The sequence below is a fragment of the Gorilla gorilla genome, chromosome 15 (genome assembly GCF_029281585.2).
Source record: "Gorilla gorilla gorilla isolate KB3781 chromosome 15, NHGRI_mGorGor1-v2.1_pri, whole genome shotgun sequence".
Classification (NCBI taxonomy): Eukaryota; Metazoa; Chordata; class Mammalia; order Primates; family Hominidae; genus Gorilla; species Gorilla gorilla.
In genome coordinates this window covers 61,430,426-61,450,563 of record NC_073239.2, presented here as the reverse complement: position 1 = coordinate 61,450,563, position 20,138 = coordinate 61,430,426, and positions in this window count along the sequence as shown.

Below are 20,138 nucleotides of genomic sequence, written 5' to 3'. Positions count from 1 at the left end.
GGAATGGAACAGAACGGAACAAAATGGAATGGAATGGTATGGAACAGTCCCGAATGGAATTGAATGGAACGGTACGGACCCGAATGGGAAGGAATGGAACGAAATGGACCCGAATGGAATGGAACGGAATGGAACGGAATGGACCCGAATGGAACGGAATGGAACGGAAAGGACACGAATGGAATGGAATGGACCCGAATGGAATGGAATGGAACGGAATGGACCCAAAAGAAATGGAATGGAACGGAATGGACCCGAATGGAATGGAATGGAATGAAAGGGACACGAATGGAATGGAATGGAACGGAGGGGACCCGAATGGAGTGGAATGGAATGGAATGGAGCGGAATGGAATGGAATGGAACGGAATGGACCGGAATGGAATGGAATGGAATGGAATGGAATGGAATGGAATGGAACGGACCCGAATGGAATGTAATGGAACGGAAGGGACTCCAATGGAATATAATGGAATGGAACGGACCCGAATGGAATGGAATGGAATGGAATGGACCCGAATGGAACGGAATGGAATTGAATGGAATGGAATGGAATGGACCGGAATGGAATGGAATGGAATGGAATGGAACCGAATGGAATGGAATGGAATGGAATGGAACGGAATTGAATGGAATTTTCCTGAAAGGAATGGAATGCAATGGGATGGACCTGAATGGAACGGAATGGACCCAAATGGAACGGAATGGAATGGAATGGACCCGAAAGAAATGGAATGGAATTGAGTGGAATGGAATGGAATGGACTGGAATGGAATGGAATGTAATGTAGTGGAATGGAATGGAATGGACCCGAATGGAATGGAGTGGACCTCAATGGAATGGAATGGAATGGCATCGACCCGAATGGAATGTAATGGAATGAAATGGACGCGAATGGAATGAAATGCAACGGCATGGACCCGAAAGGAATGTAATGGAATGGAACAGAACGGCACCCAATGGAATGGAATGGAACGGAACAGACCCGAATGGAATGGAATGGAATGGAACGGACCCGAATGGAACGGAATGCAATGGAACGGACCCGAATGTAATGGAATGAAACGGAATGGACCCGAATGGAATGGAATGGAACGGTACGGACCCGAATGGGAAGGAATGGAACGAAATGGACCCGAATGGAATGGAATGGAATGGAACGGAATGGACCCGAATGGAACGGAATGGAACGGAATGGACCCGAATGGAACGGAATGGAACGGAAAGGACACGAATGGAATGGAATGGACCCGAATGGAATGGAATGGAACGGAATGGACCCAAAAGAAATGGAATGGAACGGAATGGACCCGAATGGAATGGAATGGAATGAAAGGGACACGAATGGAATGGAATGGAACGGAAGGGACCCGAATGGAGTGGAATGGAACGGAATGGAGCGGAATGGAATGGAATGGAACGGAATGGACCGGAATGGAATGGAATGGAATGGAATGGAATGGAACGGACCCGAATGGAATGTAATGGAATGGAAGGGACTCCAATGGAATATAATGGAATGGAACGGACCCGAATGGAATGGAATGGAATGGAATGGACCCGAATGGAACGGAATGGAATTGAATGGAATGGAATGGAATGGACCGGAATTTAATGGAATGGAATGGAATGGAATGGAATGGAACAGAATTGAATGGAATTTTCCTGAAAGGAATGGAATGGAATGGAATGCAATGGGATGGACCTGAATGGAACGGAATGGACCCGAATGGAACGGAATGGAATGGAATGGACCCGAATGAAATGGAATGGAATTGAGTGGAATGGAATGGAATGGACTGGAATGGAATGGAATGTAATGTAGTGGAATGGAATGGAATGGACCCGAATGGAATGGAGTTTACCTCAATGGAATGGAATGGAATGGCATCGACCCGAATGGAATGTAATGGAATGAAATGGACCCGAATGGAATGAAATGCAACGGCATGGACCCGAATGGAATGGAATGGAAGGGAACGGACCCGAAAGGAATGTAATGGAAAGGAACAGAACGTCACCCAGTGGAATGGAATGGAACGGAACAGACCCGAATGGAATGGAATGGAATGGAACGGACCCGAATGGAATGGAATGCAACGGAACGGACCCGAATGTAATGGAATGAAACGGAATGGACCCGAATGGAATGGAATGGAACGGTACGGACCCGAATGGGAAGGAATGGAATGAAATGGACCCGAATGGAATGGAATGGAATGGAACGGAATGGACCCGAATGGAACGGAATGGAACGGAATGGACCCGAATGGAACGGAATGGAACGGAAAGGACACGAATGGAATGGAATGGACCCGAATGGAATGGAATGGAACGGAATGGACCCAAAAGAAATGGAATGGAACGGAATGGACCCGAATGGAATGGAATGGAATGAAAGGGACACGAATGGAATGGAATGGAACGGAAGGGACCCGAATGGAGTGGAATGGAACGGAATGGAGCGGAATGGAATGGAATGGAACGGAATGGACCGGAATGGAATGGAATGGAATGGAATGGAATGGAACGGACCCGAATGGAATGTAATGGAACGGAAGGGACTCCAATGGAATATAATGGAATGGAACGGACCCGAATGGAATGGAATGGAATGGAATGGACCCGAATGGAACGGAATGGAATTGAATGGAATGGAATGGAATGGACCGGAATGGAATGGAATGGAATGGAATGGAATGGAACCGAATGGAATGGAATGGAATGGAATGGAACAGAATTGAATGGAATTTTCCTGAAAGGAATGGAATGGAATGGAATGCAATGGGATGGACCTGAATGGAACGGAATGGACCCGAATGGAACGGAATGGAATGGAATGGACCCGAATGAAATGGAATGGAATTGAGTGGAATGGAATGGAATGGACTGGAATGGAATGGAATGTAATGTAGTGGAATGGAATGGAATGGACCCGAATGGAATGGAGTTTACCTCAATGGAATGGAATGGAATGGCATCGACCCGAATGGAATGTAATGGAATGAAATGGACCCGAATGGAATGAAATGCAACGGCATGGACCCGAATGGAATGGAATGGAAGGGAACGGACCCGAAAGGAATGTAATGGAAAGGAACAGAACGTCACCCAGTGGAATGGAATGGAACGGAACAGACCCGAATGGAATGGAATGGAATGGAACGGACCCGAATGGAATGGAATGCAACGGAACGGACCCGAATGTAATGGAATGAAACGGAATGGACCCGAATGGAATGGAATGGAACGGTACGGACCCGAATGGGAAGGAATGGAATGAAATGGACCCAAATGGAATGGAATGGAATGGAACGGAATGGACCCGAATGGAACGGAATGGAACGAAATGGACCCGAATGGAACGGAATGGAACGGAAAGGACACGAATGGAATGGAATGGACCCGAATGGAATGGAATGGAACGGAATGGACCCGAATGGAACGGAATGGAACGGAATGGACCCGAATGGAACGGAATGGAACGGAAAGGACACGAATGGAATGGAATGGACCCGAATGGAATGGAATGGAACGGAATGGACCCAAAAGAAATGGAATGGAACGGAATGGACCCGAATGGAATGGAATGGAATGAAAGGGACACGAATGGAATGGAATGGAACGGAAGGGACCCGAATGGAGTGGAATGGAACGGAATGGAGCGGAATGGAATGGAATGGAACGGAATGGACCGGAATGGAATGGAATGGAATGGAACGGACCCGAATGGAATGTAATGGAACGGAAGGGACTCCAATGGAATATAATGGAATGGAACGGACCCGAATGGAATGGAATGGAATGGAATGGACCCGAATGGAACGGAATGGAATGGAATGGAATGGAATGGAATGGAATGGAATGGACCGGAATGGAATGGAATGGAATGGAATGGAACCGAATGGAATGGAATGGAATGGAATGGAACGGAATTGAATGGAATTTTCCTGAAAGGAATGGAATGGAATGGAATGCAATGGGATGGACCTGAATGGAACCGAATGGACCCGAATGGAACGGGATGGAATGGAATGGACCCGAATGAAATGGAATGGAATTGAGTGGAATGGAATGGAATGGACTGGAATGGAATGGAATGTAAGGTAGTGGAATGGAATGGAATGGACCCGAATGGAATGAAGTGGACCTCAATGGAATGGAATGGAATGGCATCGACCTGAATGGAATGTAATGGAATGAAATGGACCCGAATGGAATGAAATGCAACGGCATGGACCCGAATGGAATGGAATGGAATGGAATGGGATGGACCCGAATGGAACGGAATGGACCCGAATGGAATGGAATGGAATGGAATGGACCCGAATGAAATGGAATGGAATTGAGTGGAATGGAATGGAATGGACTGGAATGGAATGGAATGGAATGGAATGGAATGGAATGGAATGGACCCGAATGGAATGGAGTGGACCTCAATGGAATGGAATGGAATGGCATCGACCCGAATGGAATGTAATGGAACGAAATGGACCCGAATGGAATGAAATGCAACGGCATGGACCCGAATGGAATGGAATGGAAGGGAACGGACCCGAATGGAATGTAATGGAATGGAACAGAACGGAACCCAATGGAATGGAATGGAACGGAAAAGACACGAATGGAATGGAATGGAATGGAATGGAAGGGACCCGAATGGAACGGAATGCAACGGAACGGACCCGAATGTAATGGAATGGAACGGAATGGACCCGAATGGAACGGAAGGGAACGGAATGGACTCGAATGGAATGCAATGGAACGGAAGGGAAACTAATGGAATGGAATGGAACGGAATGGACCCGAATGGAATGGAATAGAGCGGAATGGAACCGAATGGAATGGAATGGAACGGAATGGACCCGAATGGAAGGGAATGGAATAGAATGGAAACGAATGGAATGGAATGGAATGGAATGGACCCGAGTGGAATGGAACGAAATGGAATGGACCCGAATGGAATGGAATGGACCCGAGTGGAATGGAATGGAATGGACCAGAATGGAATGGAATGGAACGGAACGTACCCGAAAGGAATGAATGGGATGGAATGGAACGTAATGGAATGGAATGGAACGGAATGGAATGGAATGGACCAGAGTGGAATGGAATTGAACGGAATGGACCCGAATGGAATGGAATGGAATGGAACGGACCCGAATGGAATGGAATGGAAAGGAATGGACACGAATGGAATGGAATGGAACGGAATGGAATGTAATGGAATGGACCTGAATGGAGTGGAATGGAACCGAATGAAACGGAATGGAATGGAATGGACACGAATGGAATGGAATGGAATGGAACGGAATGGAATGGCATGGAATCAACATGAGTAGAATAGAAAGGATTGGAATGGAATAGAATAGAAAGGAATGGAATGGAATGGAATGGAATGGAATGGAATGGAATGGAATGGAATAGAATTGAGTTGAATCAACCCGAGCAGAACGGAACGGAACGGAATGGAATGGAATGGAATGGAATGGAATGGAACTGAATAGAATGGAATTGAATGAAACAGAGTAGAATGGAATGGAATGGAATGGAATGGAATGGAATGGAATGGAATGGAATGGAATGGAATGGAATGGAATGGATTGGAATAGAATGGAATGGATTGGAATGGAATGGAATGGAACGGAATGGAATGGAATCAACCCGAGTAGAACAGAATGGAATGCAATGGAATGGAATGGAATGGAATTTAATGGAATGGAATCAACCCGAGTAGAATGGAATGGAATAGAATGGAATGGAACGGAATGGAGCGGAACGGAATGGAATGGAATAGAATGGAATGGAATGGAATCAACATGAGAAGAACGGAATGCAATGGAATGGAATGGAACTGAATGGAATGGAAGTGAATGGAATGGAATGGAATCAACATGATTAGAAAAGAATGGAATGGAATATAATGCAAAGGAAAGGAATGGAATGGAATGGAATGCAGTGGAATGGAATGGAATGGAATGGAATGGAATGGAATATAATGGAATTGAATCAACCTGAGTAGATCGACGCGGAACATAGCGGAATGGAACGGAATGGAAAGGAATGGAATAGAATGGAATTGAATCAACCCGAGTAGAACGGAACGGAATAGAACAGAATGGAACGGTACGGAATGGAATGCAATGGAAAGGAACGGAATGGAACGGAATGGAATGGAATCAACCCGAGTAGAACGGAACGGGACGGGACGGGACGGGACGAGACGGGACGGGACGGGACGGGATGGAACGGAACAGAATGGAATCAACCCGAGTAGAATGGATTGGAATGGAACGGAATGGAATGGAGTGGAATGGAATGGAATGGAATGGAATGGAATGGAATGGAATGGAATGGAATCAACCCGAGTACAACGGAATGGAATGGAATTGGTTGGAATGTAATGGATTGGAATGCAATGGAATGGAATGGAATGCAATGGAATGGAGTGGAATGGAATGAAATAGAATTGAATTGAATCAACCCGACTAGAATGGAACGGAACCGAACGGAACGGAATGGAACGGAACGGAATGGAACGGAATGGAATGGAATAGAATGGAATGGAATCAACCCCAGTAGAACGGAATGGAATGGAACAGAATGGAATGGAATTCAATGGAATAGAATGGAATTGAATCAACCCTAGTAAAACAATGCGGAAAGTAGCGGAACGGAATGGAATGTAGTAGAATGGAATTGAATCAACCCGAGTGGAATGGAACGGAGCGGAACAGAAAGGAACGGAAAGGAAAGGAACAGAACTGAACGGAAAGGATCGGAACGGTATGGAATCGACACGAGTAGAACGGAACGGGACGGGACGGGATGGGACAGCATGGGACGGGACGGGTCAGGATGGGACGGAACGGAATGGAATGGAACGGAATGGAATCAAGCCGAGTAGAATGCAATGGAATGGAATGGAATGGAACGGAACGGAACGGGATGGGATGGGATGGAATGGAATGGAATGGAATGGAATGGAATGGAATAGAATGGAATGGAATCAACCCGAGTAGATCGACGCGGAACATAGCGGAACGGGATGGATTGGAATGGAATGGAATGGAATAGAATGGAATTGAATCAACCCGAGTAGATCGACGCGGAACATAGCGGAACAGAACGGAATGGAATGGAAAGGAATGGAATAGAATGGAATTGAATCAACCCGAGGAGAACGGAACGGAATGGAACAGAACGGAACGGAACGGAACGGAACGAAACGGAATGGAATCAACCCGAGTAGAACGGAACGGGACGGGACGGGACGGAACGGAACAGAATGAAATCAACCCAAGTGGAATGGAATGGAATGGAATGGAATGAAATGGAATGGAATCAACCCGAGTAGAATGGAATGGTTTGGAATGAAATGGAATGGATTGGAATGGAATGGAATGGAATGGAATGGAATCAACCCGAGTAGAATAGAATGGTTTGGAATGAAATGGAATGGAGTGGAATGGAATGGAATGGAATGGAATGGAATGTACTGGACTGGAATGGAATGGAATGGAATGGAATGGAATGGAATGGAATGGAATCAACCCGAGTACAATGGAAGGGAATGGATTGGAATGGAATGGAATAGAATTGAATTTAATCAACCCGAGTAGAACGGAATGGAACGGAATGGAAAATAACGGAATGGAATGGAATGCAATGGGATTGAATCAACCCGAGTAGAATGGAATGGAACGGAATGGAATGGAATGGAATGGAATGGAATGGAATGGAATGGAATGGAATGGAATCAACCCGAATAGAACGGAATGGAATGGAATGGAATTCAATGGAATAGAATGGAATTGAATCAACACGAGTAGAACGACACGGAACATAGCGGAACGGAACAGAACGTAATGGAAGGTAATAGAATGGAATTGAATCAACCCGAATGGAACGGAAAGGAATGGAATGCAAAGGAACGGAACCGAAAGGAACGGAACGGAACGGAACGGAATTGAAAGGAACGGAACCGAAAGGAACGGAATGGAACGGAACGGAATGCAATGGAACGGAATGGAATCAACCCGAGTAGAAAAGAACGGGATGGGACATGTTGGGACTGGACGGAACGGAGCGGAGCGGAACGGAATGGAATCAACCCAAGTAGTACAGAATGGAATGGAATGAAAAGGAATGGAATGGAATGGAATGGAATGGAATTGAAAGGAATGGAATGGAATAGAATGGAATTGAATCGACCCGACTAGGTCTATGCGGAACATAGCGGAACAGAACGGAATGGAATGGAAACAACCCGAGTAGAACGGAACAGGATGGGACGTGACGGGACGGAACGGAACAGAATGGAATCAACCCAAGTAGAATGGAATGGAATGGAATGGAATGGAATGGAATGGAATGGAATGGAATGGAATGGAATGGAATGGAATGGAATGGAGTCAACCCGGGTAGAATGGAATGGATTGGAATGGAATGGAATGGAATGGAATGGAATGGAATGGAATGGAATGGAATGGAATTGAATGGAATGGAATGGATTGGAATCAACCCGAGTACAAAGGAATGGAATGGAATGGAATGGAAAGGAATGGAATGGAATAGAATGGAATTGATTCAACCCGAGTAGAATGGAATAGAATGGAATGGAATGGAATGGAATGGAATGGAACGGAATGGAATGGCATGGAATCAACATGAGTAGAATAGAAAGGATTGGAATGGAATAGAATAGAAAGGAATGGAATGGAATGGAATGGAATGGAATGGAATGGAATGGAATGGAATGGAATAGAATTGAGTTGAATCAACCCGAGCAGAATGGAACGGAACGGAATGGAATGGAATGGAACGGAATGGAATGGAACTGAATAGAATGGAATTGAATGAAACAGAGTAGAATGGAATGGAATGGAATGGAATGGAATGGAATGGAATGGAATGGAATGGAATGGAATGGAATGGATTGGAATAGAATGGAATGGATTGGAATGGAATGGAATGGAACGGAATGGAATGGAATCAACCCGAGTAGAACGGAATGGAATGCAATGGAATGGAATGGAATGGAATTTAATGGAATGGAATCAACCCGAGTAGAATGGAATGGAATAGAATGGAATGGAACGGAATGGAGCGGAACGGAATGGAATGGAATAGAATGGAATGGAATGGAATCAACATGAGAAGAACGGAATGCAATGGAATGGAATGGAACTGAATGGAATGGAAGTGAATGGAATGGAATGGAATCAACATGATTAGAAAAGAATGGAATGGAATATAATGCAAAGGAAAGGAATGGAATGGAATGGAATGCAGTGGAATGGAATGGAATGGAATGGAATATAATGGAATTGAATCAACCCGAGTGGAATGGAATGGAATGGAATGGAATGGAATAGAATGGAATTGAATCAACCCGAGTAGATCGACGAGGAATATAGCGGAATGGAACGGAATGGAAAGGAATGGAATAGAATGGAATTGAATCAACCCGAGTAGAACGGAACGGAATAGAACAGAATGGAACGGTACGGAATGGAATGCAACGGAAAGGAACGGAATGGAACGGAATGGAATGGAATCAACCCGAGTAGAACCGAACGGGACGGGACGGGACGGGACGAGACAGGACGGGACGGGACGGGATGGAACGGAACAGAATGTAATCAACCCGAGAAGAATGGATTGGAATGGAACGGAATGGAATGGAGTGGAATGGAATGGATTGGAATGGAATGGAATGGAATGGAATGGAATGGAATGGAATGGAATGGAATGGAATGGAATGGAATCAACCCGAGTACAATGGAATGGAATGGAATTGGTTGGAATGGAATGGAATGGAATGGAATGGAATGGAATGGAGTGCAATGGAATGGAATGGAATGGAATGAAATAGAATTGAATTGAATCAACCCGACTAGAACGTAACGGAACCGAACGGAACGGAATGGAACGGAACGGAATGGAACGGAGCGGAATGGAACGGAATGGAATGGAATAGAATGGAATTGAATCAACCCGAGTGGAATGGAATGGAATGGAATGGAATCAACCCCTGTAGAACGGAATGGAATGGAACAGATGTAATGGAATTCAATGGAACAGAATGGAATTGAATCAACCCTAGAAAAACAATGCGGAAAGTAGCGGAACGGAATGGAATGTAGTAGAATGGAATTGAATCAACCCGAGTGGAACGGAACGGAGCGGAACAGAAAGGAACGGAAAGGAAAGGAACAGAACGGAACGGAAAGGATCGGAACGGTATTGAATCAACACGAGTAGAACGGAACGGGACGGGACGGGATGGGACAGCATGGGACGGGACGGGTCAGGATGGGACGGAACGGAATGGAATGGAACGGAATGGAATCAAGCCGAGTAGAATGCAATGGAATGGAATTGAATGGAATGGAACGGAACGGGACGGGATGGGATGGAATGGAATGGAATGGAATGGAATGGAATGGAATGGAATAGAATGGAATGTAATCAACCCGAGTAGATCGACGCGGAACATAGCGGAACGGGATGGATTGGAATGGAATGGAATGGAATGGAATAGAATGGAATTGAATCAACCCGAGAAGATTGACGCGGAACATAGCGGAACGGAACGGAATGGAATGGAATGGAATGGAATAGAATGGAATTGAATCAACCCGAGGAGAACGGAACGGAATGGAACAGAACGGAACGGAACGGAACGGAACGAAACGGAATGGAATCAACCCGAGTAGAACGGAACGGGACGGGATGGGACGGAACGGAACAGAATGAAATCAACCCGAGTGGAATGGAATGGAATGGAATGGAATGAAATGGAATGGAATCAACCCGAGTAGAATGGAATGGTTTGGAATGAAATGGAATGGATTGGAATGGAATGGAATGGAATGGAATGGAATGGAATGGAATCAACCCGAGTAGAATAGAATGGTTTGGAATGAAATGGAATGGAGTGGAATGGAATGGAATGGAATGGAATGGAATGGAATGGAATGTCCTGGACTGGAATGAAATGGAATGGAATGGAATGGAATGGAATGGAATGGAATGGAATGGAATGGATTGGAATGGAATGGAATCAACCCGAGTACAATGGAAGGGAATGGATTGGAATGGAATGGAATAGAATTGAATTTAATCAACCTGAGTAGAACGGAATGGAATGGAACGGAACGGAATGGAAAACAACGGAATGGAATGGAATACAATGGGCTTAAATCAACCCGAGTAGAATGGAATGGAACGGAATGGAATGGAATGGAATGGAATGGAATGGAATGGAATCAACCCGAATAGAACGGAATGGAATGGAATGGAATGGAATGGAATGGAATGGAATGGAATGGAATGGAATGGAACTCAATAGAATAGATTGGAATGGAATGGAATGGAATGGAATGGAATGGAATGGAATGGAATCAACCCGAGTGGAATGGAATGGAATGGAATGGAATGGAATGGAACGGAACGGGACGGGATGGGATGGAATGGAATGGAATGGAATGGAATGAAATAGAATTGAATTGAATCAACCCGACTAGAACGGAACGGAACTGAATGGAACAGAATGGAATGTAGTAGAATGGAATTGAATCAACCCGAGTGGAACGGAACGGAGCGGAACAGAAAGGAACGGAAAGGAAAGGAACGGAACGTAACGGAAAGGATCGGAACACTATGGAATCAACACGAGTAGAACGGAAGGGGCGGGACGGGATGGGACATCACGGGACGGGACGCGTCAGGATGGGACGGAACGGAATGGAATGGAACGGAATGGAATCAACCAGAGTAGAATGCAATGGAACGGAATGGAATGGAATGGAATTTAATGGGATGGGATAGGATGGAATGAAATGGAATGGAATGGAATGGAACGGAATGGAATGGAATGGAAAGGAATAGAATGGAATGGAATCAACCCGAGTAGATCGACGCGGAACATAGCGGAACAGGATGGATTGGAAAGGAATGGAATGGAATGGAATAGAATGGAATTGAATCAACACGAGTAGATCGACGCGGAACATAGCGGAACGGAACGGAATGGAATGGAATGGAATGGAATAGAATGGAATTGAATCAACCCGAGGAGAACGGAATGGAATGGAACAGAACGGAATGGAATGGAACGAATCGGAATGGAATCAACCCGAGTAGAACGGAACGGGACGGGACGGAACGGAACGGAACAGAATGACATCAACCCGAGTGGAATGGAATGGAATAGAATGGAATGGAATCAACCCGAGTAGAATGGAATGGATTGGAATGGAATGGAGTGGAATGGCGTGGAATGGAATGGAATGGAATGCAGTGGAATGGAATCAACCCGAGTAGAATGGAATGGAATGGACTGGAATGGAATGGAATGGACTGGAATGGAATGGAATGGAATGGAATGGAATGGAATCAACCCGAGTACAATGGAATGGAATGGAATGGAATAGAATTGAATTGAATCAACCCGAGTAGAACGGAATGGAATGGAAAGGAACTGAATGGAACGGAACGGAATGGAAAGGAATACAATGGAATTGAATCAACCCGAGTGGAATGGAATGGAATGGAATGGCATGGAATGGAGTGGAATGGAATGGAATCAACCGGAATAGAACGGAAAGGAATGGAATGGAATGGAATGGAATTCCATGGAATAGAATGGAACTGAATTAACCCGAGAAGAACGAGGCGGAACGTAGCGGAACGGAACGGAATATAATGGAATATAATAGAATGGAATTGAATCAACTCGAGTTGATCGGAACAGAACGGAATGGAAAGGAACGGCATGGAAAGGAACGGAACAGAACCGAATGGAATCAACCCGAGTAGAACAGAATGGGACAGGACGGCTCGGGACGGGACAGAACGGGACAGGACGGGTCGGGACCGGATGGAACGGAACGGATCGGAACGGAATGGAATAAAGCCAAGTAGAACGGAATGGAATGGAATGGAATGGAATTAACCCGAGTACAACTGAATGGAATGGAATGGAATGGAACGGAATGGAACAGCATGGAATGGAATGGAATGGAATGGAGTGGAATGGAATGGAACGGAATGGAACGGAACGGAATGGAATGGAATGGAATGGAATGGAATGGAATGGAATGATCAACCATAGTTTAACGGAATGGAATGGAGTGGAATGGAATGGGATGGAAAGCAATAGAATGGAATTGAATAAACAAGAGTAAAACAGAACGGAATTAAAAGGAACGAAATGGAATGGAATAGAATGGAATTGAATCAACCCGAGTAGAACGGAATGGAATGGAATGGAATGGAATGGAATGGAATGGAATGGAATGGAATGGAATGGAATGGAATAGAATGGAATTGAATCAACCCGAGTAGATCGACGCGGAACATAGCGGAATGGAACGGAATGGAAAGGAATGGAATAGAATGGAATTGAATCAACCCGAGTAGAACGGAACGGAATAGAACAGAATGGAACGGTACGGAATGGAATGCAACGGAAAGGAACGGAATGGAACGGAATGGAATGGAATCAACCCGAGTAGAACGGAACGGGACGGGACGGGACGGGACGAGACGGGACGGGACGGGACGGGATGGAACGGAACAGAATGGAATCAACCTGAGTAGAATGGATTGGAATGGAACGGAAAGGAATGGATTGGAACGGAATGGAATGGAATGGAATGGAATGGAATGGAATCAACCCGAGTACAATGGAATGGAATGGAATTGGTTGGAATGGAATGGAATGGAATGGAATGGAATGGAATGGAATGCAATGGAATGGAATGGAATGGAATGAAATAGAATTGAATTGAATCAACCCGACTAGAATGGAACGGAACCGAACGGAACGGAATGGAACGGAACGGAATGGAACGGAATGGAATGGAATAGAATGGAATTGAATCAACCCGAGTGGAATGGAATGGAATGGAATGGAATCAACCCCAGTAGAACGGAATGGAATGGAACAGAATGGAATGGAATTCAATGGAATAGAATGGAATTGAATCAACCCTAGTAAAACAATGCGGAAAGTAGCGGAACGGAATGGAATGTAGTAGAATGGAATTGAATCAACCCGAGTGGAACGGAACGGAGTGGAACAGAAAGGAACGGAAAGGAAAGGAACAGAACGGAACGGAAAGGATCGGAACGGTATGGAATCAACACGAGTAGAACGGGACGGGACGGGACGGGATGGGACAGCATGGGACGGGACGGGTCAGGATGGGACGGAACGGAATGGAATGGAACGGAATGGAATCAAGCCAAGTAGAATGCAATGGAATGGAATGGAATGGAACGGAACGGAACGGGATGGGATGGGATGGAATGGAATGGAATGGAATGGAATGGAATGGAATGGAATAGAATGGAATGGAATCAACCCGAGTAGATCGACGCGGAACATAGCGGAACGGGATGGATTGGAATGGAATGGAATGGAATGGAATAGAATGGAATTGAATCAACCCGAGTAGATTGACGCGGAACATAGCGGAACGGAACGGAATGGAATGGAATGGAATGGAATAGAATGGAATTGAATCAACCCGAGGAGAACGGAACGGAATGGAACAGAACGGAACGGAACGGAATGGAACGAAACGGAATGGAATCAACCCGAGTAGAACGGAACGGGACGGGACGGGACGGAACGGAACAGAATGAAATCAACCCGAGTGGAATGGAATGGAATGGAATGGAATGAAATGGAATGGAATCAACCCGAGTAGAATGGAATGGTTTGGAATGAAATGGAATGGATTGGAATGGAATGGAATGGAATGGAATGGAATCAACCCGAGTAGAATAGAATGGTTTGGAATGAAATGGAATGGAGTGGAATGGAATGGAATGGAGTGGAATGGAATGGAATGGAATGTACTGGACTGGAATGAAATGGAATGGAATGGAATGGAATGGAATGGAATGGAATGGAATGGAATGGATTGGAATGGAATGGAATCAACCCGAGTACAATGGAAGGGAATGGATTGGAATGGAATGGAATAGAATTGAATTTAATCAACCCGAGTAGAACGGAACGGAACGGAATGGAAAATAACGGAATGGAATGGAATACAATGGGCTTGAATCAACCCGAGAAGAATGGAATGGAACGGAATGGAATGGAATGGAATGGAATGGAATGGAATCAACCCGAATAGAACGGAATGGAATGGAATGGAATTCAATGGAATAGAATGGAATTGAATCAACACGAGAAGAACGACACGGAACATAACGGAACGGAACGGAATGTAATGGAAGGTAATAGAATGGAATTGAATCAACCCGAGTGGTACGGAAAGGAATGGAATGCAAAGGAACGGAACGGAAAGGAACGGAACGGAACGGAACGGAATTGAAAGGAACGGAACCGAAAGGAACGGAACGGAACGGAACGGAATGCAATGGAACGGAATGGAATCAACCCGAGTAGAACAGAACGGGATGGGACATGTTGGGACTGGACGGAACGGAGCGGAGCGGAACGGAATGGAATCAACCCAAGTAGTACAGAATGGAATGGAATGAAAAGGAATGGAATGGAATGGAATGGAATGGAATGGAATTGAAAGGAATGGAATGGAATAGAATGGAATTGAATCGACCCGACTAGGTCAATGGGGAACATAGCGGAACGGAACGGAATGGAATGGAATCAACCCGAGTAGAACGGAACGGGATGGGACGTGACGGGACGGAACGGAACAGAATGGAATCAACCCAAGTAGAATGGAATGGAATGGAATGGAATGGAATGGAATGGAATGGAATGGAGTCAACCCGGGTAGAATGGAATGGATTGGAATGGAATGGAATGGAATGGAATTGAATGGAATGGAATGGATTGGAATCAACCCGAGTACAAAGGAATGGAATGGAAAGGAATGGAATGGAATGGAATGGAATTGATTCAACCCGAGTAGAATGGAATAGAATGGAATGGAATGGAGTGGAATGGAATGGAACGGAATGGAATGGAATGGAATCAACATGAGTAGAATAGAAAGGATTGGAATAGAATGGAATGGAATGGAATGGAATGGAATGGAATGGAATGGAATGGAATGGAATGGAATGGAATCAACCCGAGTAGAATAGAAAGGAATGGAATGGAATGGAATGGAATGGAATGGAATGGAATGGAATGGAATGGAATGGAATGGAATAGAATTGAGTTGAATCAACCCGAGCAGAATGGAAAGGAACGGAATGGAACGGAAAGGAACGGAATGGAATGGAAGGGAATAGAATGGAATTGAATGAAACAGAGTAGAATGGAATGGATTGGAATGGAATGGAATGGAACGGAATGGAATGGAATCAACCCGAGTAGAACAGAACGGGACAGGACGGCTCGGGACGGGGCGGAACGGGACAGGACGGGTCGGGACCGGATGGAATGGAACGGATCGGAACGGAATGGAATTAAGCCGAGTAGAACGGAATGCAATGGAATGGAATGGAATTAACCGGAGTACAACGGAATGGAATGGAATGGAACGGAATGGACCAGAATGGAATGGAATGGAATGGAATGGAGTGGAATGGAATGGAACGGAATGGAACGGAATGGAACGGAATGGAATGGAATGGAATGGAATGCAATGGAATGGAATGGAATGGAATGGAATGGAATGATCAACCATAGTTTAACGGAATGGAATGGAGTGGAATGGAATGGGATGTAATGCAATAGAATGGAATTGAATAAACAAGAGTACAACAGAACGGAATTAAAAGGAACGAAATGGAATGGAATAGAATGGAATTGAATCAACCCGAGTAGAACGGAATGGAATGGAATGGAATGGAATGGAATGGAATGGAATGGAATGGAATCAACCCGAGTAGAACGGAATGGAATGGAATAGAATGGAATGGAATGGAATGGAATGGAATGGAATGGAATTCAATGGAATAGAATGGAATGGAATGGAATGGAATGGAATGGAATGGAATGGAATCAACCCCAGTAGAACGGAATGGAATGGAACAGAATGGAATGGAATTCAATGGAATAGAATGGAATTGAATCAACCCTAGTAAACAATGCGGAAAGTAGTGGAACGGAATGGAATGTAGTAGAATGGAATTGAATCAACCCGAGTGGAACGGAATGGAGCGGAACAGAAAGGAACGGAAAGGAAAGGAACGGAACGGTACGGAAAGGATCGGAGCGGTATGGAATCAAAACGAGTAGAACGGAACGGGAAGGGATGGGATGGGACAGCAGGGGACGGGACGGGACAGGATGGGACGGAACTGAATGGAATGGAATGGAATGGAATAGAATGGAATTGAATCAACCCGAGTAGATCGACGCGGAACATAGCGGAACGGAACGGAATGGAATGGAATGGAATGGAATAGAATGGAATTGAATCAACCCGCGGAGAATTGAACGGAATGGAACAGAATGGAACGGAATGAAACGGAACGAAACGGAATGGAATCAACCCGAGTAGAACGGAACGGGATGGGACGGGACGTAACGGAACAGATTGAAATCAACCCGAGTGGAATGGAATGGAATGGAATGGAATGGAATGGAATGGAATGGAATCAACCCGAGTAGAATGGAATGGATTGCAATGGAATGGAGTGGAATGGAATGGAATGGAATGGAGTGGAATGGAATCAACCCGAGTACAATGGAATGGAATGGAATGGAATGGATTGGAATGGAATGGAATAGAATTGAATTGAATCAACCCGAGTAGAACGGAATGGAATGGAAAGGAACTGAATGGAATGGAACGGAATGGAAAGGAATACAATGGAATTGAATCAACCCGAGTGGAATGGAATGGAATGGAATGGAATGGAGTCAACCCGAGTAGAACGGAATGGAATGGAAAGGAATGGAATGGAATAGAATGGAATTGAATCAACCCGAGTAGAACGGAACGGAATAGAACAGAATGGAACGGTACGGAACGGAATGCAACGGAAACGAACAAAACGGAATGGAATGGAATCAACCCGAGTAGAACGGAACGGGATGGGACGGGACGGGACGAGACGGGACGGGACGGGACGGGATACAACGGAACAGAATGGAATCAACCCGAGTAGAATGGATTGGAATGGAATGGAATGGAATGGAATGGAATGGAATGGAATGGAATGTAATCAACCCGAGTACAATGGAATGGAATGGAATGGAATGGAATGGAATGGAATGGAATGGAATGAAATAGAATTGAATTGAATCAACCCGACTAGAACGGAACGGAACTGAATGGAACGGAATGGAATGTAGTAGAATGGAATTGAATCAACCCGAGTGGAACGGAACGGAGTGGAACAGAAAGGAACGGAAAGGAAAGGAACGGAACGTAACGGAAAGGATCGGAACGCTATGGAATCAACACGAGTAGAACGGAACGGGACGGGACGGGATGGGACATCACGGGACGGGACGGGTCAGGATGGGACGGAACGGAATGGAATGGAACGGAATGGAATCAACCAGAGTAGAATGCAATGGAACGGAATGGAATGGAATGGAATTTAATGGGATGGGATAGGATGGAATGAAATGGAATGGAATGGAATGGAACGGAATGGAATCAACCCGAGTAGATTGACGCAGAACATAGCGGAACGGGATGGATTGGAATGGAATGGAATGGAATGGAATAGAATGGAATTGAATCAACCCGAGTAGATCGACGCGGAACATAGCGGAACGGAACGGAATGGAATGGAATGGAATGGAATAGAATGGAATTGAATCAACCCGCGGAGAATTGAACGGAATGGAACAGAACGGAACGGAATGAAACGGAACGAAACGGAATGGAATCAACCCGAGTAGAACGGAACGGGATGGGACGGGACGTAACGGAACAGATTGAAATCAACCCGAGTGGAATGGAATGGAATGGAATGGAATGGAATGGAATGGAATGGAATCAACCCGAGTAGAATGGAATGGATTGCAATGGAATGGAGTGGAATGGAATGGAATGGAATGGAATGGAATCAACCCGAGTAGAACGGAATGGAATGGAATGGAATGGAATGGAATTCAAAGAAATGGAATGGAATGGAACGGAATGCAATGGAATGGAATTTAATGGGATGGGATAGGATGGAATGAAATGGAATGGAATGGAATGGAACGGAATGGAATCAACCCGAGTAGATTGACGCGGAACATAGCGGAACGGGATGGATTGGAATGGAATGGAATGGAATGGAATAGAATGGAATTGAATCAACCCGAGTAGATCGACGCGGAACATAGCGGAACGGAACGGAATGGAATGGAATGGAATGGAATAGAATGGAATTGAATCAACCCGCGGAGAATTGAACGGAATGGAACAGAACGGAACGGAATGAAACGGAACGAAACGGAATGGAATCAACCCGAGTAGAACGGAATGGGATGGGACGGGACGTAACGCAACAGATTGAAATCAACCCGAGTGGAATGGAATGGAATGGAATGGAATGGAATGGAATGGAATGGAATCAACCCGAGTAGAATGGAATGGATTGCAATGGAATGGAGTGGAATGGAATGGAATGGAATGGAGTGGAATGGAATCAACCCGAGTACAATGGAATGGAATGGAATGGAATGGATTGGAATGGAATGGAATAGAATTGAATTGAATCAACCCGAGTAGAACGGAATGGAATGGAAAGGAACTGAATGGAATGGAACGGAATGGAAAGGAATACAATGGAATTGAATCAACCCGAGTGGAATGGAATGGAATGGAATGGAATGGAGTCAACCCGAGTAGAACGGAATGGAATGGAAAGGAATGGAATGGAATAGAATGGAATTGAATCAACCCGAGTAGAACGGAACGGAATAGAACAGAATGGAACGGTACGGAACGGAATGCAACGGAAACGAACGAAACGGAATGGAATGGAATCAACCCGAGTAGAACGGAACGGGATGGGATGGGACGGGACGAGACGGGACGGGACGGGACGGGATAGAACGGAACAGAATGGAATCAACCCGAGTAGAATGGATTGGAATGGAATGGAATGGAATGGAATGGAATGGAATGGAATGGAATGTAATCAACCCGAGTACAATGGAATGGAATGGAATGGAATGGAATGGAATGGAATGAAATGGAATTGAATTGAATCAACCCAACTAGAACG